The 25,778-nt window shown below is 50.8% G+C and overlaps 1 protein-coding gene across 3 annotated transcripts in view; it reads left to right on the top strand.

The window, feature by feature from the left end:
• GRIK4 (glutamate ionotropic receptor kainate type subunit 4) overlaps positions 1-25,778 on the top strand; it is a 425,772-nt gene that overhangs the window by 156,362 nt on the left and 243,632 nt on the right. The window lies entirely within an intron of this gene.

Below are 25,778 nucleotides of genomic sequence, written 5' to 3'. Positions count from 1 at the left end.
TCGTATTCAGTCTCCCTCCTTAGCTTCTTGTAAAAACAAGAGGGCGCAAACTTCAGAGTGTGTTCCAACCAAATGGGGGGCAGTCGGGGACCCCTGTTTTGGAGGCTTTTTGCTCCTTTCCCCCCGATGATGCTCTTGTGTATTTCTTGTCTTACCTCGGCCTCAGTGTTCCCCAGTCATCTACCCTAAACTTTACCTTCCCGTACAATGGGCTTATTCTCACTGTGATCCGATTCCCCGATTTGGGATGGGGATTAGGAGTCTGTAAGTGTGTAGATGCTAAGGTCGGGAAGATTGAGAGTGGACCGAGGCGCGAACCAGCAGGTACCAGTGCCTGGGCACTGTGGTGTCATGGGCACAGTGTGAGACTTCCACATGCGTTACCTCCGTGATTCACACATAAGCATATGTTGCTGCCTCCTTTTTGCAGTTAAGGAAACTTGAGCTCAGCATTGTGAAGCTGCTTTCCCTAGAGTATATAGCTAGTGAATGATGCATCTGGGATCTGAACTCAGGCTGTGAGGCGACTCCAAAAAAGTCTGTCTTTCCACTCTATGCAGCCTCTTTTTTATTATTATTATTATTTTTTTTTTTTAATTTTTTTTCAACGTTTTTTTATTTATTTTTGGGACAGAGAGAGACATAGCATGAACGGGGGAGGGGCAGAGAGAGAGGGAGACACAGAATCGGAAACAGGCTCCAGGCTCCGAGCCATCAGCCCAGAGCCTGACGCGGGGCTCGAACTCACGGACCGCGAGATCGTGACCTGGCTGAAGTCGGACACTTAACCGACTGCGCCACCCAGGCGCCCCTATTATTATTTTTTTTAACGTTTATTTACTTTTGAGACAGAGAGAGACAGAGCATGAACGGGGGAGGGTCAGAGAGAGAGGGAAACGCAGAATCTGAAGCAATATGCAGCCTCTTTTAAAGAAAGTGGGAGAGAGGGTTTTGCAGAGGGAGTAGCATTAAGTTGAGGACTCGGTTTCCTTTGTCTTCATTGAACCCAGCTTCTGGGGGCTAGTGGCTTTGTTCTGGCATGGTCTGATAGGAAAAAAAAAAAAAATCCAAACAACAAACTCACTTGTTTTAGTCCTAATGCCTGTATCCTGAACTCAGGTTATTTCCCCACCTCTTGTGCAGTGGGACGCACGTGCCTCCAGCTCCCCTGCCCTTGGCCTGAGGGGCACATTGGAGCCCCCCACGCACTGTAGAGCTGGATGGAACACCTTCTGTAGCCTAGAGTTTAGGAATTTTCCCCATAGGTTGACACTGCACCCAACCTTTCACTGCTCCCCTCTGGGGCTGCTGTGAGGGTACCCTCCTCTGTTGTGTGCATTGGATTGGCCTGAGCATGGCCTCTCTCTGGGTGGCCTCCCATCCCATCCTTTCTGAGACCAGCCAGGCAACAGAGGGAAGACAGGATGGCCCAGCGTGGACAACTAGCCAAGTTTTAGTGGTACCGGCTGTAATGGCTACCTTCCCTGTTGCACGGTGGGAGGTAGGGAAGGGTCTACCATACCGGTGTACATGGTGGGACGTAGGAAGGGTCAACTGTGCTCGTGTACTTGGTGGGAGCTAAGGAAGGGGCCACTCTACTCGTGTCCCCACACCCAGCCTGTCATAGGAGTAGACCCACAAGAGCAGAGCCCCATCAGAAAATGTCACGGGAAAGCCTTGGCTCGTCCATGGTGGAGACACCCGTCTGTTCAGAGCACCCTCAGCTCTGGGGAAGGTGTTTGAGGGGGTCTCAGTTCTCAGAAATAACTGCATGGGGGCACATGCACTCACTTCAAAACCCAACTGTGCTCGTCGTGCTGGTCTTTTTGCTGGGCATTGGCGAGACAGACGAGTAAGACACGGGATTGGTGTTCAAGGCGTGTGCAGTCTAGTGGGAGAAATGACACACAGATTATGATAACTCAGTGTGGCAGTTGCAGGGAAGGAGATTTGCACCGTGGAACCGGAGGCAAGGTGCCCACCAGCCTAGAACAGGGGTGGCAGAGGCTGGGATGGCTTCTAAGGGAGATGTCCCCTGAGCTGGGTTGAAAAGAAGATAGAAGGATACTCCAAAGGAGAATAAAAAGTAAGACAGTAAGGGAGTCAGGGATGTGAGGCTGAAGAGGAATCCAGGGCCAAGCCATGGAGACTCAGTGTGCCAGAGAACTTTGGGAGTAACAGCGAACTCTCAGAGAGGGGTTAGGTGAGGAGAGCGCCTTGGAAATTTACATTGTATTTATTTTTTAATTTTTAATGTATATTTATTTTTGAGAGAGAAAGAGAGAGAGAGAGAGAGACAGAGCATGATCAAGGGAAAGGCAGAGAGAGGGGAGGACACAGAATCTGAAGCAGGCTCCAGGCTCTGAGTTGTTAGCACAGAGCCTGATGCAGGGCCCGAACCCACGAACCATGAGATCATGACCTGAGCTGAAGTCGTATGCTCAGCTGACTGAGCCACCCAGGCGCCCTAGAAATTTACATTTTAGACAAGTCATCTCAGCGGTAAGCTGGAAGGCATATTTGAGGGTGATAAAACTTTACTTTTTATGTAATTTTTTAAATGTTTATTTATTTTTGAGAGAGGGAGAGAGGGAGAGGGAGGGAGAGAGAGAACGAGCAGGGGGAGAGGCAGAACGAGAGGGAGACAGAGGATCCAAAGCAGGCTCTGCATTGACAGCAGAGAGCCCAATGCGAGGCTTGAACTCATGAACCATGAGATCATGACCTGAGCCAAAGTCAGACTCTTAACTGACTGAGCCACCCAGGCGCCCCAGAGGGTGATAAAAAAGACCAATCAAGAGAAGGTTATAGTAGTCTTTCCTTCCTTCCTTCCTTCCTTCCTTCCTTCCATCCTTCCATCCTTCCATCCTTCCATCTTTCCATCCATCCATCCATCCGTCTGTTCATTCATCCTTTGAACAGGTATTTACCCAGTATGCGTCTGGTACTTGGAGAGTGTTGAGTATGCAGAAGAAGGTAAGAAAGGCAGAGTCCCTGCCCTCCAAAGCTGATCTAGGAGAGGTGAGGAGACCTGGACCTGTCTTGTAGAGCAAATAGAGGAAGGACCATGAAGTAAGGAGTCGTTCTGGAGGTCCATTTAGTAGGATTTGGTCATCGATTGGGCGGGGAGGTGGTGAACATGAGGGAGGAGGTAAGGATGTCTCCCATTTTCTAGTTAGGATGACCGTAGTGGCTGAGTCAGGAGGACATCTCCCATTACATCCCTAGCACCCCAATTAAGTATATAACCTAAGGAAGAGCAGTATGCCTGTCCTGCAGACTTAGCTGTGAGACAAGTTCACTAGCACCATCCCCTCTTTTCAGCCCGACCGCCTTTTATTCCCAACCATAAAAATCCTGGAGCTGCCACTGGGTGCCTGGATGGCCAGATGATCCATCCAATGAGGCAGGCATCCAGCAAGGGGCAGGCAGTGAGCGGCAGATGTGGGGGACTGCAGGTGCCCATGGACATCTAAGCAGTACTGGTGCAAACACTGGATGCATAGCTCTGGGACGTGAAGGAGGGGTCTGGATTTGAAGCATCGCTTCTGCATTGTCGGCTGAAGAAACTATGAGAGCAGACAGCATGGCTGGGGGGAGAGTGGCGTGGGAAGAAGGACGCCGGCCTAAATGTCAAGATACCTTGGCTTGAATCTCCGCTTCTCCATTCATTGGCAGTATGACCTGAGCTCTTCCCCCTTGGAGAGCCTTGGACGCCCTCATCTGTAAATGAGATGATCAGACCAGCTCAGTGTTTTCCAAACTTGTTTTTAGTGGTTCAACCTTTTGTGCAGATAAGATCACACACAGAATCCCAGGAGGTAAAGATGGGACCGCTGTGGTCAAAGCCAGAGCATCAGCGGCTTAGGGATGAGGTTCCCTTCTCCCTGCCTCCCAACACCCCACTGTGGCCCCCAAGGGTATTGTGGGGAGCACACTTTGAGAAATAGAAATTAATGAGGTTTTTGAGGTCCCTTCCATCCAGCACCGGCCTCCTGGAGCCTGATTCATAGGTCACTTGGGTGTGGTTAAATAGACACTTGAATCTCCCGGAGGTCACAGTGGGGCGAGCGGGAGGCTAAGGAGAAAGAGGAGGCCTGGAGTCTATTCCCACTCCCCTCCAACAAACTCAGGATAATTTGTATCTTTCTGTAGCCTCATTAAAATCCAAGCCCTTTAATTTGTTTCCCTTTAAAAAAAAAAAAAAAAAAAAGAGAGAAGGAAAGAAAAGCAGCACAGACCATAAAACACTGCAGCCTTCCCTAATGTTTCCCCATTCCCTCCTGGAGTTCTTATTCTTCCTAGTTTATCATCCTCAGGCTTGATCACAGGAACCTTATTATTTCCTTTTCCCCTCCAGAGCATTTAGGAAGGTTAAAAAAAAAAAAAAAAAAAGAAAACCAAAAAAAAAACGATCCTGAGCTTCAGCTGAGGCTACTTTCTGCTTCTCACCCCCTGCCCCCCACCCCCCGTCGGAGGCCTGTGCCATCTATGATCACAGTCCCACGGGAGGAGACCCACAGACCCCTGGCTAAGAGCCCTCCTCCCGCTCCTCCAGGCCCAGGAGAAGGCGGGGGAGGGATCCCTCACACAAGCTAAGCTGCACCTGTAGACAGAAATGGGTGACCTGTGTTCCTAGCTGGGAGTTTACAAACTGTTGCGTGACCCCAGAGGGGCTGTCGATGGGCCAGTGGCCTTCAGCTCTGGTGGCCCTGGGCTTGTGCTTGGAGGCTTTCTGTCTGCCACTACCCAACCACCACCCCGCCCCGACTGTCCAGCCTGTCATGGCGTCAGTCTGTCCTTCCAGAGAGGCCCTGGCTCTCCCTCCAGCCAGGGTGACGGCCATGACCTGCCAGTGAAGGGCCTCCTGCGGCTTGCCTAGGGATTGTTTCCAAGGCACATATTTCACCCAGGCCCCCGTGAGAACGACTCACTCTGTTCTCACTGCGAAGTTGGAGGGAGGTTTCTCTGGCCACATCGAGACGTTAGCTCTTCGGTGCCAAGGGTGCTTCAGGCCATGCTTGTCAGAAATTTCATTTATGCAGAAGAGGGAGAGAGGTCAGCCTGCGGGATCTGGCCGGGAAGGCAGCCGCGGGTGGGGAGGGTGGAGACGGGCAGAGCCATCCCTGCCTCGTTAGCGCAGCCAAAGCCCCGTGTTGAGCTGAAGCGGCGGCAGGCCGACGCCCTTGGTGACCAGGGTGAGTTGCAGTGTGATTAGCAGAGCAGTCTGGCTGGATGTCGATCGGCCCTGTCGAGGCCTGGCGGGTTGGCAGATGGAGTCACCATGCAGACCACTGCCCGTGGACCCAGCTGTGTGCCGCCCCCAAGGAGCCCTCTGACATGAGAGCACCGGCGTGGGCCCGAGGGACCTCGCACCAGTCACGCAAAGCCCTGCCCCGTGGTCTGCCGGGTGGAGGCAAGCACGAAGCTCTCACATGCCTGGGGGCCTGGACACTCTTCTCCTCCCGAGGGGACCTCCCTTCGTGCTCTTCCTGAAGCCCCTGTTCCAACAGCAGACCTCCGGCTCTCCCTCTCCAGCAGAGGGATCTGGGCTACCTTCTTCTGCAAGATGGGAGCGCCTCTGTGACTTGTCCTACAAATGACAATAGAGCTAACGAGATCTAATTGGCTATTAAAGGAGAAAGGAGCCCTATGGATGCTGCAGGCTAATTAACCCTGGGAGCGCAGAGCAAGAGGATGAATCTCCACAGGGGCTGTGTCTGAGCATGTCTGTGCCGAAGTGTGTCTGCCCCAGTGGCAGCCAGGGAGAGACACGCACCCACGTGGTATCTTACAGTCCTGCTCGGTGGGCAGGGAGGGACAGGGCCCAGAGCATCAGACCAGAATGGAGCCTCAGAATCAGATCCTATGCACTCAGTTCTGCAGATGAGGAAACCGAGGCCCAGGGAGGAGGTGGGACTTCCCAAAGCTACAAAGCCAGCTGGAGCCAAGGTTGAACTTGAGGTTTAGGAAGGTCAGTCTTCCCTGCCTCGCGTCTGGGACGATGTGTGCGGGTCCCACACATCTTGAGGTGTTCAGGGTCTAACGAGGGAGGCGGTCTCTACGGATAATTATAACCCAGTACGCACGGCACTGGAGGCACGATCTGAACTGAGTAGCAAACGCTCTGCTCTGCCCAGGGGTACAGGAAGGCCTCCTAGGGAAGGTGAAGTCTAAGCTAAATTTTCATCAAGGTGGTTCTAGAAAGAAATATCAGGGGAGGAGCCCGGGAAGCTCAAATTCAGTGAGGCCCAAAGTGAGAGACCTGAGGTCAGAGAGGGGCTTTGAAGCCCTGTGTCCAGCATGGAGTCAAGGTGTTGTCCTGGGAGCGGTGGGGACTCGGTGTAGGTGGGGGCTTCCTCATGATTCTATTTGGAAGAGAACCAGGGGCAACCAGATGGACTTGGGATGGCGCTAAGGCAGCACCAGGGAGAGCTGGGATGAAGCCAGTGCTACAGGCCAGGCGAGGGATGTTGAGGCTTTGGCCAAGGAAGACAGTGGCAGCAGGGATGGACGTGAGGGACAGGAAGACGCCCGGGGTGACGCCCAGACCCTGGCACCTTCAGCAGCGACAGCGAGCCTGCTCTGCTCTCTGGACCGCCCTTGCCAATGAACGGACCTACCCCCCCCCCCGGCCCGCCCCCCCCCAACCCCAGCTCATAGGCTGTCACACCTGAGCAGAGGCCTTTACAGATCTTCTGGTCCAACTCCTTCGTGTCTCAGAAGAGAAACAGACCCAAGGAGTAGATAAGACGTGTGGAACAGCCCCACCTCTGGACCCCTGATGTGGCCCTTGTCCGGTGTCACCGCTGGACTTCACTGGTGTTTGTGTGTTGCCTCTAATGAAAGAAGCTGCCTTCTGCCTCCACCCACCCAAAGTCACCTTTGTCCCCAACTTTTTCTCTTGGTCCCTCTGATTGTGGCCCTCCAGTCCCATCCAGGGCCAGCTCTGCCTTGCAGTTCAACTGGGATTAAGCGGCCAGTTCTATTCTCGAAGGGGGGACCGTTCGAGCCCTTGGTTGGCTGTGCTAGTGAAGGGGGATGACAAGGGACAGCCTGAAGCATCAGCTCACTGCAAATCCTAAATGCCTGACAGCACGCTGTCTTCAAACTTGTCTCACAAAAGTCTGACCTTTAGGACAGCATGCGTTCCTTTAGCCCCCGCCAGCTGCCAGAGGGGAGGGAGCTCCGGGGTTCCAGATGAGCTAGGAGCGAGCTGCAAAGCACATGGGGGGACAAGTTCCCCAGCCGCAGAATGGCTTTTGTGAAGGTGTCAGCAGCACGCTCAGGCATGTGGGCCACCGCACACTCCCAGGGTGGGATTTGTATTGGGGTGGTGTGGGGGTGGGGCCCGTCCCTCTGGGAAGGGCTGGTAGCAGTGAGTGGGGGGGCCCAGAGTGGTCTTGACAGGGGGTCTCAGCTCCTGCACTACCCTGTTCTTCTCTTGTTCCAGGGTCCCAGGGGTAGGGGGTGGAGTGATTTGGCCAGAGCCAAAGTGATGCCACTCGCCTCTCTGGCCTTGTGTGGTGTGGCCTTTTTTCGCAGTTTCAGCCCAATCCATTTTATAACGAGTCTTTTGTAAAAGGCCACTTTGTCCTAAAATGAAATTTAGAGACAGTATATAACCTTTCTGCGCACGTGACTTAAAAACACATAATGTCTTAGATATAAAGGATAAGTTAAAAGGAAGTAACAAAACGGATTTCAATACATAAATGCCTAGTCATTACTACACATGGAGGGCAAAAATGTGCCCCAGGTTTCCAGAAAGGCTCGTAGGGGTTGCTGTTAAGAACCGCTGGCTTTGGAGTTAGAGGGACCCCCTACTCACATTCTGTCCCTGGCCGCCGATTGCTGCGTGACCTTGGGCCAGTGAACCTCTTTGAGCCCTGGCTCCTCGTCTGTAAATTGCGCAGAACCGTGGCCGCCCCCCGGGGGGATGAGACCTTAACAAGATGCAGGATTTCGGAGCTCTTTACATGGGGCTGACTTCCCCCCTGCTTCTGCCCCAGATGCCCATCTCCAGGCAATATGCATAATATCCTTACCCTCACCTTTGTTCTGTACTTCACCTTGGGAAGCGATTTTGCTTGGTCATGCCATGACGCCTGGGTTCCCCCACCCCACCCCTCCCCCGCCCCCGCCACTCCTCATCTCTGCGGCTCCCGTCCCACCATCCCAGCGGGCCACTACCTGCTTCTTAGTTGCCCTCCAGCCCCTCAAACCTCCCTGAGCTTCTGATGGTCCTGAGGCTTGTTTGGTTCTGCCACCCTGGGACGGAGGGAGTACAGATCTCAGGAGCCCATTTACCCCACCCTGAGTTTATATGTTTTATATATTGTCAGTGTGTTGTTGTAATCAGGGCAAGTGGGCTCTTGGCTTTCATCTGCCCCCAGTGTGGTGGCGCCCCAGGTAAGAGTTTTTAATTAACACTCCATTACCCTCCTGCTGTATATAATGGGGAGAAACCCTGTCTGGCTCAGGGAATTCTTCCTGCGGGCATCACTGGCAGCCCCCAGCACATATTTTGTCTCCTGCTTTATGGTTCCCATCGCTACTAGGTGTTAATAGAACAGTCGCTTCAGTTCGTATGGCTGCGTGTGGCCCTCTGGCCCCGGGTGGCAAGGTGCTGTCCCACTGCCCTGATCCCCTCTTGGTGGCTCATGCTCTCCAGCCCCATTCCTCCAAAGCCTGCGGCAAACTGTACTTTCTGAGGAAAGATCAGGCTGGCTCCTCCAGGGCCCTTGCCCTTGAGCTTCTGGACTTGGGGCCACTGGTGACCACGGAGGCCTCCATAGCCCCATGAAGTGTAAGGTCTATACCAGGGCCTCTTGGTCCATTTATTCACCAAGCAAATATTTATTTAGTGCCTCCTCTGGACTGAGTACTGTCCTAGGCACTGGGTGTGAAGCGGTGAATTAAAACAGTCATCCCCACCTCATAAAGAATATAAACAGTGAATTGTGTGCATTGTATGTGCAGGTACAGGTGTGCGTGTATCCAGTCTGTTAGGGGTGAGTATTAGGGAGAAAAATGAAGCAGGGAGGGGGGCTGGGGAGGGTCCGAGGGAAGGGGTGTGACATGTCAGGGTGGCCGGGGAAAGCCTCACTGAGAAAGTGACATTTGAATAGAGGCTTAAAAGAAGTGGCAGAAGGAGCCATGCGGATGTGAGGGGAAGAGCATGTCAGAGGGGGAACCAAGTCCAAAACCGCAGAGGCCCCCGCCAGGCAGGAGCAGGCCTGGCCCCTTCAGGGCACGGCGCGGGGACCACGTGGCTGGTTGGCCAGGAGCAGTGGCAGAGCTGCAGGAGGTAAGGTCAGAGATGTGGATGTGAGGCTCCGGGGGAGAGATGTGGGCGGCTGGCACAGGCAGCAAGAACGGGTGGCGTTCTGCACAGATTTTCAAGGTAAACCCAGCAGAATTTCCTGATGGCTTAAACAGGAGATGTGAAAGAAAGAGGGGAGGCAAGAGGGACTCCGGGGCTTTTGGCTTGGCTCCGGAAGGTTGGAGTTGGCGTTTGCTGAGACGGGGAAGGGACCTGGGCCGGTTTCAGAAGAAGTTGCTGCCTGAGTTTGGTCTTGGGCTCAGTCTGTGAGGCCGGTCGGAGGACTGGCGGCTGGCATTTGAAATGTGAGTCTGGAGTTCAAGCCCTGGACTGTGCTGGAGATACAGATTTGAAACTTATCAGCCTACAGATAATGCTCAAAGCCATGACCCTAGGTTTTTGTGGCTAGAGAAGAGGACCAAGGACAAAGCTCTCGGTGCTTTGACAATACGAGATTAAAGAATGGATGTGCCTGGGTGGCTCAGTCGGCTAAGCCTCTGACTTGATTTTGGCTCAGGTCACGGTCTCATGGTTCGTGAGATCAAGCCCTGCATTGGACTCTGCCCTGGCAGAGCAGAGCCTGCTTGGAATTCTCTCTCTCTCTTTCTCTCTCTGCTCCTTCCCCCCTTAAAATAAATAAATATTTTTTTAAAAGATGAAAGAGAGAAAGAGAAGGAAGGAAGGAAGGAAGGAAAAGAGATTAAAGAGATGGGAAGGTGCAGCCAGGATCTAACAGCAAGAACCAGATGAGTGTGGTCTTCTGGAAGCCAAGGGAAGAGTGGTCTGCTTTAACAAATGCCCCCAAGAGATCCAGTAATATGCGGACTGAGAGGTGGGGCTCACTCCTGTGGGTGTTTTTGTTTCACTTTGCTTTTTAATGCTCCCCATTGTCTTCACTCCATGGGTCACAGTCTGGGAAAGAGTAGCTGAGCCAGGGGTAGGGATGTTTCTGAAGGGCTGAGCCCTGCAGAAAGCAGCTTGGGGGGGAGGCGGGGTAGAGGTCAGGGGAGGAAGACCTATTATATCAAAAGGGAAAGAAGAATACATTAGCACACTTGTGAGTTCGTGATCTCATTTTACTCCCATGGCAAGTCCTGTTAGGGCAGTATTTGTAGTGTTATTCCCCTTTTCAGATGAAGAAAATAAGGTGCAAAGAGGAAACGCAGCTGCCTTTAGGTCTTAGACTCTTTTTTTTAAGGTTATTTATTTATCTTGAGAAAGGCAGAGCGCACATGCGAGTGGGGGAAGGAGCAGAGAGAGAGAGACAGAGACAGAGACAGAGAATCCTAAGCAGGCCCCACACTGTCAGTGCAGAGCCAGATGCAGGGCTCAAACCCACAAACTGTGAGATCGCGACCTGAGCCGAAGTCAAGACGCTTAACTGACTGAGCCACCCGGGTGGCCGTGGTCTTGGACTTTTAAATCAGTGTTGGCTGATACAACTTCCGGCAGTGATGGAAATATTCTATGGATGCTTTGCCTAATATTGGATCTATGGGCTATGTGTGGCCATCAAGCACTCGAAATGTGTCTAGTACAACTGAGCTGTCTTATCAATTGTGTTTAAGTTAATTTAGATTTAAATTTAAAGAACCACCTGTGGCTAAAGGCCACGTGAACAGACAGTGCGGTGCTAAGTGGGGAAACCTGGATCTCTGACCCAAGGCCTCGGGTCTTCTCAGTCTGCCCTCTGCTTCCCAAGAAGGTAGTAGAATGTTCCAAAGAGGTAGCCTGGCCTGAGCTGATATGTTTTGAAGAGAGCAGAGGGGGAGAAGGAGATAATATATACAACTTAAGGGCTCACCTAGACTTGTTGTGTTTATTGGTCAGTTTATAGGTTCTCCAGCGTGCTCTGAAGCCTTTAGAGCCTACTGCTCAGCTCAGCCCCAGCTCTGTGGGCTGGGTGAACCGGAGAGAAGCACATACCTACTATTTGTGATCATTTATAAATCCTGCTGTCCGTCCATTTCCTCTCCTTGTTGCAGCTTTCCTTGTCTCTTGTATCTCCCCAAGCAATTCCTTTGAAATACTGTTATTTAAGCCTCTTGGGGGGGGGGGGGGGCACTGAGGATGTACCTGGTGTTCCTGTCACTGTCTCATTAACGTCTGTGTCCTGCTTTCTGAATCACTAATAGATTCCTGCAGGCAGGTGAATTATGCCAGGTCCTGCTTCCGGGTCAGGGTGGATACAGATACAGGATGCTGTGGTGTAAGGAGTACTGGTCTCCATCATCATTGTGTCATTAGAGCCTAGACAGGTGCTTTGACAATTGGGAGAGCTCTGTGTATCTCTATTTCATAATCGAATGGTTAACCTTAGACTCATACAGTCTCGGTTCAGGTTTCTGGTGTCCATCCGCGAGCTTCGTGGCCAAGTGCAAAATACTGAGCTCTTTGAAACTCGGCCTCCTCACCTATCAAATGTGATAACAGACTTTCTTGTGTTCCCGTGAGGATTGAATGAGGTAATAACTAGAGAAGTTTTTGCATAGTGCCTTGCACCTATCAGGTGCTCGTTAAGAGATAGTGTTTTATGGTGATGTGCGTTTGGTTCATTTTTCACTAGACTGGGATCTTCCGCAATGTAGGGACTGCATTTTACTTACCATTGTCCTCTGTAGCAATGCTGTAACCGTATTAGGATCTTTAAAAGAGCCGTATGATTCATTGCTTGCTAGGCACCTCTGGCCCCCACTCCGGAGATACAGCTGAATGAGACATGGACCAACAAACAGGGAGCATTTAGGTGAGCCCAGGCTTAGGGAATTCATAGCTTCTATCTCAGTTTGGGAGCCTGCTTGTAATTTACAGACAATCTTACTGCTTCTCCTCCCCAAGGGGCCGTTGAATTTCTTTAGATTGCAGGGCTGTCCTGGATAGTTCACCTACTAGAATGTAAGCTCCAGGAGGATATTTTAGTCTGTTTTGTGCAGTGTTGTATCTAGAGCAACACCTGCTGTATATGGTAATTGCTCAATAAATGTTTGTTGAATGAAGGAATGCCCCCACAGGTAGGTATGAGATGCAATATTTTATACAAAGGTCTGTAAACTTTTTTTTTTTCCTAAAGCGCCAAATAATAGATGTTTTAGACTTGTGGGTTATGTTGTCTCCGTTGTGATTTGCTCAGTTCTTCCATGATACATACAAGCAGCCATAGACAAATGAGCAGGGTTATGTTCCAATAAAACTTAATTTACTAAAACAGGTAGCATGTGGTATTCCAGTTGTCCCAGCACCATTTGTTGAAGAGACTATTCTTTCCCCATTGAATAGTTTTGACACTCTTGTTGAAAATAAGTTGGCCATAGATGTTTGGATTCATTCTGGATTCCCAATTCTATTTCATTGGTTTACCTGTCTATCTTTATGCTAGTACCAGAATGTTTTGATTACTGTAGCTTTGTAGGTATTTTTGAAATCAGACAGTGTGAGTCCTCCAACTTTTTTTTTTCCAATATTGCTTCCAATAGTCAGGGTCCCTTGCAATTCTATATGAACTTAAGGATCAGCTTTTCCATTTCTGTAAAAATGCCATTGGAATTTTGATAGGGATTGCATTGAATCTGTAGAATGCTTTGAGGAATATTTCTACCTTAACAGTATTAAGTCTTCTAATCCATGAACATGGGATGTCTTTCCATTTAATTAGATCGTCTTAATTTCTTTCAGGAATGTTTTTTAGCTTTCAGTGTACAAATCTTTCACCTCCTTAGTTTAATTTATTGTTAGCTATTTAATGCTTCTTAACATTAACATGAATAGAAATGTTTTCTTAATTTCTTTTTTAGATTATTCATTGCTGATACCTAGAAACACAAGTAATTTTTTAAAGTTTACTTATTTCTGAGAAAGAGAGAGAGAGAGAACGAGCAGGGGAAGGGCAGAGAGAGAGGGGGACAGAGGAACCAAAGTGGGCCCTGTACTGACAGCAGAGAGCCCAATGTGAGGCTTGAATTCACAAACCATGAGATCATGACCTGAGCCGAAGGCAGACACTTAACCGACTGAGCCACCCAGGCATGCCTAGAAACACAACTAATTTTTTTTATGTTGTTCGTGTACCCTGCCACTTTGCTGAATTTGTTTATTAGCTTTAGTAGTGTTTTGGTGGATTCTTCAGGATTTTCTATACATAGGAAAAGGTCATCTGCTAAGAATGTGTTTGGGCCCTTACTTCATTCCACATACAGAATTGAACTCAAAGTGGATCAAAACCCTAAGTATAAGGACTGAAACTACAAAACTATTAAAAGAAAACATAGGGGTAAATTTTCAGGACCTTAGATGTGGCAGTGGATTCTTAGATTTTACACCGAAAGCATAAGCAAAAAATTAATTAACTAATTGGATTTCATCAAAATCAAAAGCTTCTGTGGAATCAAAGGACGTTATCAAGAAAGTAAAAAGACAACTTACGGAATGGGGAAAAATATTTGCAAATCATATATTTGGTAAGCATTTAGTATCTGGCATACAAAGAACTCAACGACAAAAAGACAACCTAATTTAAAAATGGGCAGTGGATTTGAATAGCCATTTCTTCCAAGAAGATATACAAATGTCTATCATCTGTGCACGAAAAGATACTAAACTTGACTGGTCATTAAGGAAATGCAAATCAAAACCTCAGTGACCTACTACCTCACACCCACTGGGATGGTTCTACCTTAAAAATAGAGAAGCGTTAAAAAACACACAGAAAATAACAAGCATTGGCAAGGATGTGGAGAAACGGGAACCTTTGTGTACTGCTGGTAGGAATATAAAATGGCGCAGCCGCTGTGGAAACCAGTTCGGCAGTTCCTCAAAAAGTTAGACGTTGAATCGCGATATGGTCCAACAATTCCACTCCCCAGTAGGTACCCAAGAGAAATGAAAACGTGTGTCCACGCATATGTTTGTATGGAATATCTTGTGTATGATATTCTTGTATCATATGTATATGAATGTCTTGTATATGACTTGTATATGAATATCCATAGCATCAGTAAAAGGTGGAAACCACCTAAATGTCCATCAGCAGATGAACCGATAAGCAAATAGTGGTCTGTCCGTACAATGGAATATTATTCATCCATAAAAAAAAGGAATGAAGTCCTGATACATGCTGCAACATGGATGCATCTTGAAAACGCTATGTAAAGAGGTCAGTCACAAAGGGACAAATATCTTATGAATCCCTTCATGTGAAATATCTGAAATAGGCAAGTCTCTAGAGACAGAAAGCAGGTTAGTAGTTGCCAGGGGATGGGGGGACGTGGGATGAGGGTGATTACCGAAAGGGGATGGGGCATTCTTTTGCGTGATGAAAACGTTTTGAAACTAGAGAGAGATGGTTGCACGACATTGTAAATGCATATGCACCAAATGCCCCTGAGTTTGGTGCACGTGTATGAAGTCCCTTTGAAGCACGTGTCTGAAATCAGATGAACTGTATGAATTTCACCTCAAGTAAAAACACGCAGGTGGCAGGATTTGGCCCGTGGGCCATCATTAGCCAACCCTTGTTCTAGAGCACTCTTTCCAAACTGCAGGCCAGGACCCATTAGTAGGTTGGGACATCAATTTAGTGGGTCGCAACCAGTAATTGTAGCAAACTAAAAAAGAAGGGACTAGAACACACCAGGGGCATCCTAGACAGCGAAGAGTTATTGTCTCATGAAATAGTCTTTCGGTTTTATACACAGAGGTATGTGGATCTTGGTTAATGATGTGATAGATATTTTTTTTCCCCGTGGGTCATGGTTAATAAAACTTCAAAGCCACTTTTTACACAGTTCCGTGACCTCTTTTTTTGGGGGGGTCAAGTTCAATGCCAAAGTCCAAAGCCAATCTTCATTTTCCACTCGGCTTCTCCAGAGGCCTAGTATCTCAGACTACTCTTTGACATCCTCCTGTAGCTGCTGTGAGGCCTCCAGGACCCCCTTACTCCCAGCACTGGGTCCCAGAACTGCTTCCTGCTGTCCAGCCTGGTCTGAGCATTGCACAGTTCCATGGTCATGGACCGTGACCAGGCCCATTTGGTATCCACTCAGGGGAAGCACAGAAACCTCCTCCTGCCTGTTTATGGAAGTTTGATGATCCACCCTGAAATCCACACCTCTCCCAGGAAGGGATGGAAGGCCCAAGGTCCGACCCTGACCTACCCCTAAACCTACCCCTCTAGCCACTCTGTGTAGATTTCTTGTCAACATTCAGACCAGGTTTCTTCTGGTCTCCTGTCTGATTCAGCCCCCGTGTTTTGTTCATTTCCTGCTTCCCCACCTCTTTCATTGTGACTGTGTCCATTGCTGGGGCTCTGAGGGAGTGGGTGTGAATGTGCACGTGGGGATGTGTTCATGGGTCTGTACGTGAACCTCTGCTCAAGTCTGCCCTGAGTCCCTCCTCTTCTGCGGAACACGGGAGCACGGAGGCCATTGGATAAGCCACACGGGCGAAGGGACGGCAGCTGGACTCCTGGCTGATAGGCTGTGTGTGGTGGTTTCTGAAGTTTTAGGAGCACAGGGAACCCCTCACAGGTTGATTTCTGGCCCAGGAAATACTCAACCCGCTGGGATCTTAGTCACACCAGACAAACGGGAGCAGGTGGTCTGTTCCATGCCATATCAGAGCACTATGGAAGGTTGAGAGAGGAGGGCTTAAGAGCAAGGCCCTGGGAAGCTGTTGGCTGAATTGATGGCGGCCAGTCCCAGCCCCTCTGTGGGGTGCCTGCCCGGGGGGGGTCTCCTGATTTCTCTTCGGGGGCCTTGTCCCTTACAAGCACTGTTCTTGTTGTCATCACCATGTTACCATACCGGATTCTGACACCACATGGCCACGGCCTGACACTATCTCAGGCACCGTGAAAGGAATAAATAGCCAGGGATCCTCTCTGACGCTTGCAAAGATCCTGAGGCTCCTCAGAGTTCTCGTTATAACCAAGCAGGGCTTTTTTGTATTTATCAACATCGAACCCCCCACGCCCAGGCTTGGGTGACCCTGCCAGCGCTGGGCTCCTCAGGAGGATGCTGCATCGTGCTGCTCATTTACAGAGACCTGGAGACAAGGAGGGGGCTGTGTGTGAGAAAGTATGGAGACGAGCTAGCTCTAGAGAGCTACAGGGCGGGGGCTGTGTACCTGAGCTAGAACCACATGCCCTGGGAGCTGGAGCTGGCAGCTCTTAATGTATCACTTCACGGGCTGAGACCCCCTGACTTGGCCACCAGCCTGCCAGGCACAGCCCCTCTGCTCAGGGCAAACCGTCGAGGGGGAGCCTGAGGAGGGACCTGTCCAGGAGGGCAGAATCAACTCTGAACTGTCCCCCTGCAGATTCATTTGTCTCTTTCCAAGAATCCATATGGCGTCATAACCTCAGAAAGCCCTCTCGGTGACAGACTGGCAAAGGTAAGGGAGAGGGACCGATAGGCAGGACAGCCAGAGTGACTTAATACAACTATAGTCATTTATTTCGCTCACGAACCTTCCGTGAGGCAAGGCTCAGTGGGGGTGGGTTCAGAAGGCTCGTCTCTGCTCCATGATGCATCGACGGGGGTGGCTGAGAGTAGGGTGTATGTGTGTGAGTGTGTGTGTGGACCTAGACCATACGCTTCAACATGGCTCACTTAGGTGCCTGGCAGGTTGTGCTGGTTGGAGACCCATCCAGAACTGAAGACCAGGGACCTCTCTTCTCCTCCGCACGGACCTCTCCATGTGGGGTCCTCCTCAGGCTGCCTCAGCTTCCTCACAGCACGGCTGCTAGGTCCCAAGACTGAGCAACCCCGGAGAACTGTGCAGAAGCTGTATTGCCTTTTATGGTTGACCTCACAGAATCACATAGCATCACTTCCATCATAGCCCAATCCACCCCCCGTCCCCAGACTCCGGAAGAGGGCCACAGACCCCACCTCTCAATGGGAAGTGTGCCAGGGTCTCGTCATGAGACAAGCGTACGGAATGGGAGGTGTGACCATTTCTGGAAAATACAGTCTCCCCGTGAGCCATGGAGAAGGAATAGTCATTTGGATGTCATCACATGCTCGGAACCCTAAGGGACTTGGTGATGTAGTAATGGGTATAAAGGCGAGGTGCTGAGGAAGCGAATCTTGGCCACAACCCTCATTTCTGCTCTGGGTTGGGCGGGGGGCACAGGCATGAAGCTTTCGATCTGCTTCTTTGATACACGCGAGAGACCCTTTGTGAGAAAAACGCGAAGTGGGATTTGTGTGTGGTGAGTCTCCCCACCCCCTCCCACCTCTATCTCAGCTCACCAGAAATCCCTGATGAATAATCCTGATCAGGGAGAAACCAGAAATATCTTCCTACTTAACAGCCAGGCAGAGGCGGGGATGAGTGTGGGGCTCGGAGGTATAGCCTGGCAGCTGGCAGATTGGCCAGCTTCTGGTTTTTTGGTTTTTTTTTTTTTTTCCTCCCCCTTTTGAATCTCTGGGCCTTGGAACGGAGCCACGTCCAGGGAGATGCCCTGAGCCCGATGCTCCTTGTGGGAATGTGAACAGGCTCCAGAAGACAGAGGCAGCTGCTCGTTCCAGAAATGAAGCTGCCCCTCCAAAGGTTAATTGCCCTCAGCTGTGTTGGGCCAGAAAACAGTCGCTGAGCCCCCACTGTCCTTCTGATGTTCTCCTCTCTGGCTGCTGCACAGGCTGAGGCTCTGCTGTGCGGCAGTCCAGTGCTCCGTGGCCGACAGCCGAGGACTGCTGTCCGCAGATGCCCGTTTCCCGTCTCCCACCCCCCACCCTCTCCCTCACTGAGGGAGGTTTGCCTGGGTGTTCCTAGGACTCCAGCAAAGCCAGCTGGCTCCTTGCTAATGGCCCAGAGCCTGAGCAAAGTCTGGGTGGTAACCTTTACCTGCTTGGCCTAGGGATATTTATAAAACCCAAGAGCCTGGGGGCAGACTCTATGGATGGGAGATATATTAATAGCCCTCAGGAGGACTGCCAGCTTGGAAACTCAGAGTCCTTTCCGGTCCGTGTTTTTCAAAGGGCGGGTGGGGGCCGAAGATCACCTATTTAGAATCTTCCCTGGAGAACTTCTTTCAAACGCAGACTTGCAGAATCTTCACATCTGGCATTTGCATTTTAACGAGCACCCCAGTGATTCATGAGAATCCTGAAGTTTGAGAGCCAACTGTAGCCCCTCCCCCGAATCTAGAATGCCAGCGTGCCCACTCTGTGACTTTGGTTGTGTTGGGTGCCGGAGACGTGACGGTAATTAAGACATGGTACCGGCCAGGGAAGGGATACTCCAGAAATAGTTCCAGAGATTCCTGGACTAAGTGTTATCATCTGAAAAGGAGGCTTCATTTCCTTGACCCCTTTCATCACCTTCTACCAGCGTTTTGGAATTATTTCCTAAGGGATTCTCTCCAAATGCTAACTAGCTTATAGAAAACAAAAGGTCAGTTTGATAGGAGTCCTGGGGAATTAATGCCATCTGGTTTTGCAATGTGGGATTTTAATAGTAACCATACTTACCTTTTATATGACACCTTTGGCTATCCCTGCAAATAGACAAATCTAGAAACTGTTTCATACACAGAATGCTTTGGACAGCTGTTCACGCGTTTCCCAAAGCTCCTTCCTTTCTGAGGCTCTTTGAGGTTTTCCGGTTACACCAAAGAGAGTTTTCAGTTTTCCGAAACAAGATAAAATAAAACAAACAAACAGAAAAAAAAAAAACAAAAAACAACAAAAAAACCCAGAGTCGTGTAGAAGAAAGAACCCTGGACAGAGAGTAAGATGACCAGGAAGTCCTCCCTTAGCCACTTATGACCCATGGGACATAGAGTGTGCCTTTCTGTCTGCATTTTCCCATCTGCCACACTGATTACCCCCTCTCCCCACCCGCCCTGCCTCCCTCATAGGGATCAGACGGTTCAGTAGTCACGCGCATGCAGCACGTTCTGATAAGTAAAAGGAACTCTGAGTTTTGTTTCAGAGATGCCTCTGGTCGCGGCTGAATCGTGGCCAGCGAGAGGCAAGACAAAAACAAAATGAAATGACTGACCCCAAATCTTAAATCCTGATGCCATAAAGTACCAGTGTCCTTCCTGTGTGCCGATGAATCCTTACCGCAGCGTTGAGCAGTAAGGAGGCCAGATGTTCTCTGTACAGCGAGGAGATTGGACTAGATATTTTCTGGGGCATCTTCCAGCCCTAAAATTAAATAACGCCGTTACTTGTCAGATGAGAAAACTGAGTTGAACTGAGCCGGGGCATGGGGAGGCGAGGAGGTCTGACTGAGACACCCGGCTTGTGAATGACAAAAGTCAGGATGCAGCTGGGGCCTCTGGCCCTCCACCCACGTTCTTCTGGTAGACCGTGCTGTCTCACGCTGACCCCTCACCGGCCAAGCAAACATTGGTTCTGAGTCTGGCCCCAGTTTGGGGTAAACTGGTCCCCGCTTCCGGCTGTGTAAGGCACCAGCTTTGTGGGCCCCTTTCTCCTGATCACTGCCACTCACCCCTCACCGTAGAGCATTTCTTAATCGGTTGGAATGAATGGGGGTTTCTGTGAGCAGGGGGCGCCAGGTACCCCTGGTATTTCTCCCAGGAAGAAAGCGCACCTCCAGACTCTGACTCCCCAGTGGGTCTGACCTGCACAGATGGAGACCTGCACACACACACCCCCGCTCCCCTCCTCTCTCTCAGCCGCTTTGCCAGCTTTGGAAAGCGGGATGAACTGTTGCCGCTTTACTACTTTAAATGTTAATGATTTGTATTATTTTAAAATCTGTTTGTGTGCCCAGAGGCCTCTTTGCCAGAGGCCCAGTGAGTCAGGAAGCAGGTAAATAAATAAACCTTCAGCAGACTCCAAGACTATCATTCTCTGGAGGGCAGCGCAGAACCTCCCAGCTGTACCCAGGATGCCTGTAGGAGGTGGGGAGGGTGCCCTGGCTGCCGTAGGGCTCAGGGTGGGCCCCTCTAAGTTGTAAGAGGCGGTGAGCACCTCTGCGCCAGAGCCTGTTATGTCCAGGAAGCGTGCCTTCCTCGAGAGACATTAAATATTAATAGCAACAGCAGCAAGCAGAGGCAGAAGGTAAACAAAAGTGAGGTATAAAATGTTCATTTTAAGATCAGCCGTGTTCACTCCTCAGAAGGAGCATTTCAGGCATAGGGCAAAGGCATTTATCTTCTTGGGGCTTCACATTTTCAGTGGGCTGGCCAGGTTGGGGTGGGTATCCTGCATTTTATCTGTCGGCCCTAGTTAGAGACCTCCTGGGGACCCTCACCTGTCTCTGCCACAAGCCTAGGTCAAGGCGTGCAGGGGGAAGGAGCATATTAACCCTGGTGTGGTTCATGCCTCTGGGCCTGGGGGTGTTGTGGATCCATTTCAAATACTGCCAAGTCACACCCTGGAGTGGGGCGTGTTTTCATTGAAGGGGCATCTCCCAGGATAGCCCAAGTTCAGGAAGATAGAATCCCAGGGCAGAGATTCCCGTGACAGAAGGGAGACCACCTTTTCTAGTGTCTGGCAAAACCATATCAAACAGATCAGTCTTTCCTGTTTCCCAGGAAAGAACTTCCCCAGATGTTGCTGGCAATGGTACTATCCAGTGATAAGGTGTAGCTAGCTAATGCATCTGGAAGCTGCAGGAGTCCTGTTGGCTTGGAGGGGAGAGGCACTTCCTCACCAGAACTTGAGGTCAGGGCAGAAAAGCCTCAAAGGTGACATACGACCCAGAGGAGACAGGAGGGGTGTTCTGAAGGGATGAGAAGCCTAGAAGTCCTGGGTCCACCCAAACATACTGTACTCTGAGTCCCTTCACTTAGAATCCGGTTCATTCATATACTCATGCATTCAGAAATACTTATTTTGCACCTGCAGTGGGCCTTGCATGGTGCCAGGTGCCCCAGAGACGGTAGCGGACAGACCTGCCAAGGTCCTGCCTTCCTTCAGCCTTCGTGCGGCAGAGACGTTAGATTAGTAGGTGGTAACTGTAAAACGTTTAAGTGCTCTGGTACTGAAAATACTTTGTGCTAAGGGAGCTGGGGTGCAGGGGCACCCGACCTGCTCTTGTGGATGCTTTCCGGAAGCCTCCTCAGAAGAGCTGTTGGAGACGCTGCGTCCTGATGTCCAGCCATGTGGTATGCTGGTTTGGGCGCTGAGCGGAGAGGAGGCAGAAGTGGCAGAAACTGTGTCCCGAGAGGCAGGACTTGAGAGAGAAAAAGGAAGGGTGCCTGGGTGGCTCAGTAGGTTTAAGCGTTCGACTCATCGTTTTGGCTCAGGTCATGATCTCGCGGTTTTGTGAGTTCAAGCCCCGCGTCAGGTTCTGTACCGGCAGCGTGGAGGCTGCTTGGGGTTCTCTGTCTCCCTCTCTCTCTCTGCCCCTTCTGCACTTGGCCTGCTGGTCTCCGGGAGCATCTCAGCCAAAGCGGTCTGTAACCGTTGTTCTGCTCAGTCAGGAACTCTCCAGCACAGTTCTGTGCTTTGCAGAGGCAATATCAGCTGAGGCCACAGATTCTCACATATTTGCCGTCTCCTAAATGCCTCCTCTGCTTAAATCCTGCCAGGGACAGGTTGCTTGCTGCCTCTTGAGGGTCGGTTTTTCCTGATGTCGAGTCCAAATCTGAGCCTGTTGCTTCCCTCTGCAAGCCCTGGTTTGGCCCTCACGGGCCTAGGGAAGCGGGCTCTTAATTCTTGATGGTCCTTTACACCCTGGAAGTCGGTCTCCATGCCCCTTCCAGATCTCCTCTTCCCAGGATGAGTATTTCTTGCCCCTTCAGCCACTTGTCACGTGGTTTGATTCCTCTCCGTGTCACTGGCTGGACTCTGTCCTCATCTAGTTTGTCATTGTCCTTCTGAGAGTGGTGACCACCCTGGTCACCGTGTTGAGCATTAATCCAGCTAGAGTCGAGATCAGAGAGGCCGTCCCCTCCCTGACCCACACGCTGTGCTATTAACACAACCCAAATTGTGCTTTTTAAAAAATGAGTAGCAATTCGTCACCGTCGGCCCTTATCACGCTTGTGGTTTTAGTAACGAATGAGGAAAGCCCACCTGTTTCTGTAAAAAAAATTTTTTTAACACTTATTTGTTTTTGAAAGAGAGAGCGCAAGCAGGGGAGGGGCAGAGAGAGAAAGGGAAACACAGAATCTGAAGCAGGCTCCAGTTTTCCAGCTGTCAGTGCAGAGCTTGAGATGGGGCTCGAACCCACAAACCATGAGATCATGACCTGAGCCGAAGTGGGACATTTAACCGACCGAGCCACCCAGGCGCCCCCGCATCTTTTTCTTTTAGTAAACCTACCCAAAGTGTCCCCCTGTTTATAGGCCTGCTATTGAATTCTAGAACCCAAATGTAAGACTTTGCATTTTCCGCCTGAGATTTTATTTTGTCGGGTGCCCTCAGTATTCTTTTCCTCTGGTCCTTCTGAATCTGGGTCCTGTCACCTGACAGGCTGAGTGCACGCCCTCCCAGTTTTGTGCCCTCTGCAGATTTGATCGGCAGGCTCGGGGGGTGGTGCTCCTGTGCCGTGAGCCCCCAGACCCTGGCTGGTAAACTCCGTATGGGCTCAGGAAGAAGGCTGCGTGGGCCCCCCGCCCCTCGTGGCTGACACTGGGCTCCTCAGTCACTGTCATGTGGTAACTGGCAAATGCAAAAGCAGCAGCGTGTTTTGTGCTTCGAGCCCTTTCCCAGGCTAGGTTTAATTGCAGTGGGATTTATGGCCGGGGCTTGTAGGAGGTAATGGATGTGGCTATGTCTCTTTCATCCTCGCTGGCTACAAAGGATTTCTCAGGGAGGAGGGGAGACAATGGGACCAGCTCTGCAAGGTGGCCACAAGTGACTGGATGAGCTGCGGCCGCTAAGGTCGTCCTAGGAGATGTACAACATGAATATTCATGGTTCCGTTTGCCTAGGTGGGACATCGCTAGCCTTATCTCTTCACAGCAGCCTTGGAGGAGAGAGAGAAGAGGGCTCGAGTCTCCATTTTACAGAACGGGAAAGTGAGTCGAGAAGGGATTTGCTGCCGATTCCCGGTCGCACTGAGAGGAACAGAAGGGAGGCTGGGATCTGGGTCTCAGACCCTGATCGTCGTACCCCAGAGCGCACGGCATGCCCAGCATTACTCACAGCATTGCACTTCTGCTCCTCTTCCACCTTTTCCGTGCGAGATAACGGGTGTGACGGGCATGCTTTAAACTGACGCCTGGCGGTGCTGTCCACAGTGTCCGTCGTTAGGACCGAGAACTTGCTGTGTCCAAGACACGGTGCCGCACCCCACACGGGATGCCGTGTGCGTGATGCGCTATCCTGGCTTTTCGGTAGGAGTGATGTTTAATGATGCCAGGAATTCACCCGGCCTGGAGGCTCTTCTTGAGTTTATATCCACAATCTGGGGCTTTGGGAGAAAGGAAAGTGCTGGTGCCTGTGTCTGTTGCAAACAGGAGTAAAGACAAGGGACTCTCAGAAGGAAAAGACTGATATCTTCCTTCCTCCTTCCTTCCCTCTCTTTCCACCTCCTTCCCTCCCTCCATTCGTTTATTCTCCCAGTTATATTGTCTATCAGCAACTATTTATTGAGCACCTATTGTGTATCAGGCACTGAACCACATGCTGTGGACCCAGTGGTGAGCAGGCAGAAGCAGTCTGTGGCCTCTTAGGACTTAGAATCTAGAGGACGATACAGAGGACTAAGCGCTGATTGAAAAGTGTCAAATACGTCCCTCACAGGGGAAAGGATGGGGTACCGAAGGGTCACTTAGCAAGGGCCTGTGACCTGATCAAGCCACTAGAGAAGCCTTCCTAGAAGAAATCGTGACATAAACTGAGAACTGAAGTTTAAATAAAAAGTGGGCGTTGGCACGGGTGTACAGAGCATGGAAAGGCAGGGCCGTCAAAGGGAAAAGCATGCTCACAGGCTTGAGTGAGAGAGTACCTGATATTCTCATGAAATGTAGGGGTGGGGGAAGGGCAAAGAGATGGGCCTGGAAGGGTAGATAGGGGCCAGATCATAAAGGGCCTTAGCAATCCTGTTGAGCAGGGTTGGACTTTAGCCTAGTGCAGGGGAAAGCTACTAAAGAGTGAGAAGCAGGGAAGAGCGTGGTCAGATTTCTTTTTCGAGACACTGCCGCAGCTGCAGTGAGGAGAGCGAACCGGAGGTGTTCAGTTTGAGTCCTGCCGATTCTGAAGTGCCTCTGGGCTTCCCAGTGGGGCTGTGCCTCCTGTGGGTAACTTCATATGCACGTGGATCTGGAGCTCAGGAGACTGATGCAGCTGGCGATAGGGATTGACCACGTCTGTGCTCGCACAGGGTCACGAGCGCTGGTCCAGACCAGGTGCTGGGAGTCTGCTTTTCAAACTGTAATTGAGGCCCTGGGGGTGGATGCTCCCACCAGAATGGAGCAGAGGGCCGGGGACAGAATCCTGAAGAGACAGGATTCCCTGCCTCCCGTAGCAGGGCAAGCAGATAATCCAGGAAAAAGAAGCCCTTTTTGGAGTCATAGCCAATGAAAGCTGTGAGTCCTCTCTCAAAACAAACAAAGAGACCAAAAGCTCACGAGCCTCCCAGAGGCTGGCCGGTGAAGTCCATCTGATCAGAAGAACCCGCAGCCCTGGGCACCTCCCAACAGGGGGCACGGATGTCTGCTCCTTCACCCTCCTCTCCCTTTCCCCGATTGTCTGCCCCCGCCCCTTCACATTTCCTCTTCTAGACATTCGTTTTCCCCACCGATGACTTTCCAGTCAGGTATGGAGAATGACATTTGCAAAGGGCTCTAGGATTCTTGAATCCCGGCGGCCCCAAGCCACTGGAAAGGAAGCATCACGCTCCTACAGCGTTCTCTCTCGCGCCAGGCTCCACAGTGACTCGCTGGCTGGCTGCCGTGGGGGCAGTGGACTCGGGCACAGAGAGTCTCACTTTGCAGATAGAACGGGAGAAACTGAAGCGGAAAATACGACACGGCCTCCTCTGGGTTCCAATTTTAATTAAATTCAAATGAATTTAGCCTCCTCTTCCTGAGCCTTTTCTTTGTGGGGAGCGCAGTGGATTCCAGGCGTGGGAAATAAACCAAGCAGAGGCACCCAGTCAGTAACAATCTGAGCAGAGAAGGGGCTTTGGGGTCGCTTAAGAACTGGGTGCATGGGAAGTCGCCATGAGGAGAGTGGGGCCAGAGGGTAGGCGGGAGCCTGATGGCGGTGATCTTAGATACAAGGAGGGCAAGGGGTCCAGACCGTTCTGTAGGGCAGTCGGGAGCTGGCCACAGTTTCTGAAATGGGACTGACCGTGTCAGAGCTGAGGCGGAGGAACCAGAGCCTGATTTGCGGAAGCTCAAACCTGGGTTGGTGCAATTACAGAACTCATTAATTTACCCAACGTGACTCGAGTGCCTGCTATTTGCAGGCTCAGATCGCAAACCGAAGGACGCAAAGAAAGGATGCAGTCGTTGCCTTCAAAGAGTTGGCAGGCTGGCTGGGAAAACAGAAACGCAGTGTGACCAGTAGACGGGGAGGAAGGA

Source organism: Panthera pardus, unplaced genomic scaffold, assembly GCF_024362965.1.
Source record: "Panthera pardus isolate Hobbes unplaced genomic scaffold, ASM2436296v1 HiC_scaffold_12, whole genome shotgun sequence".
Taxonomy (NCBI): domain Eukaryota; kingdom Metazoa; phylum Chordata; class Mammalia; order Carnivora; family Felidae; genus Panthera; species Panthera pardus.
The sequence above is the reverse complement of the archived record's forward strand: the minus strand, read 5'-3'. Positions and strand labels throughout refer to the sequence as shown.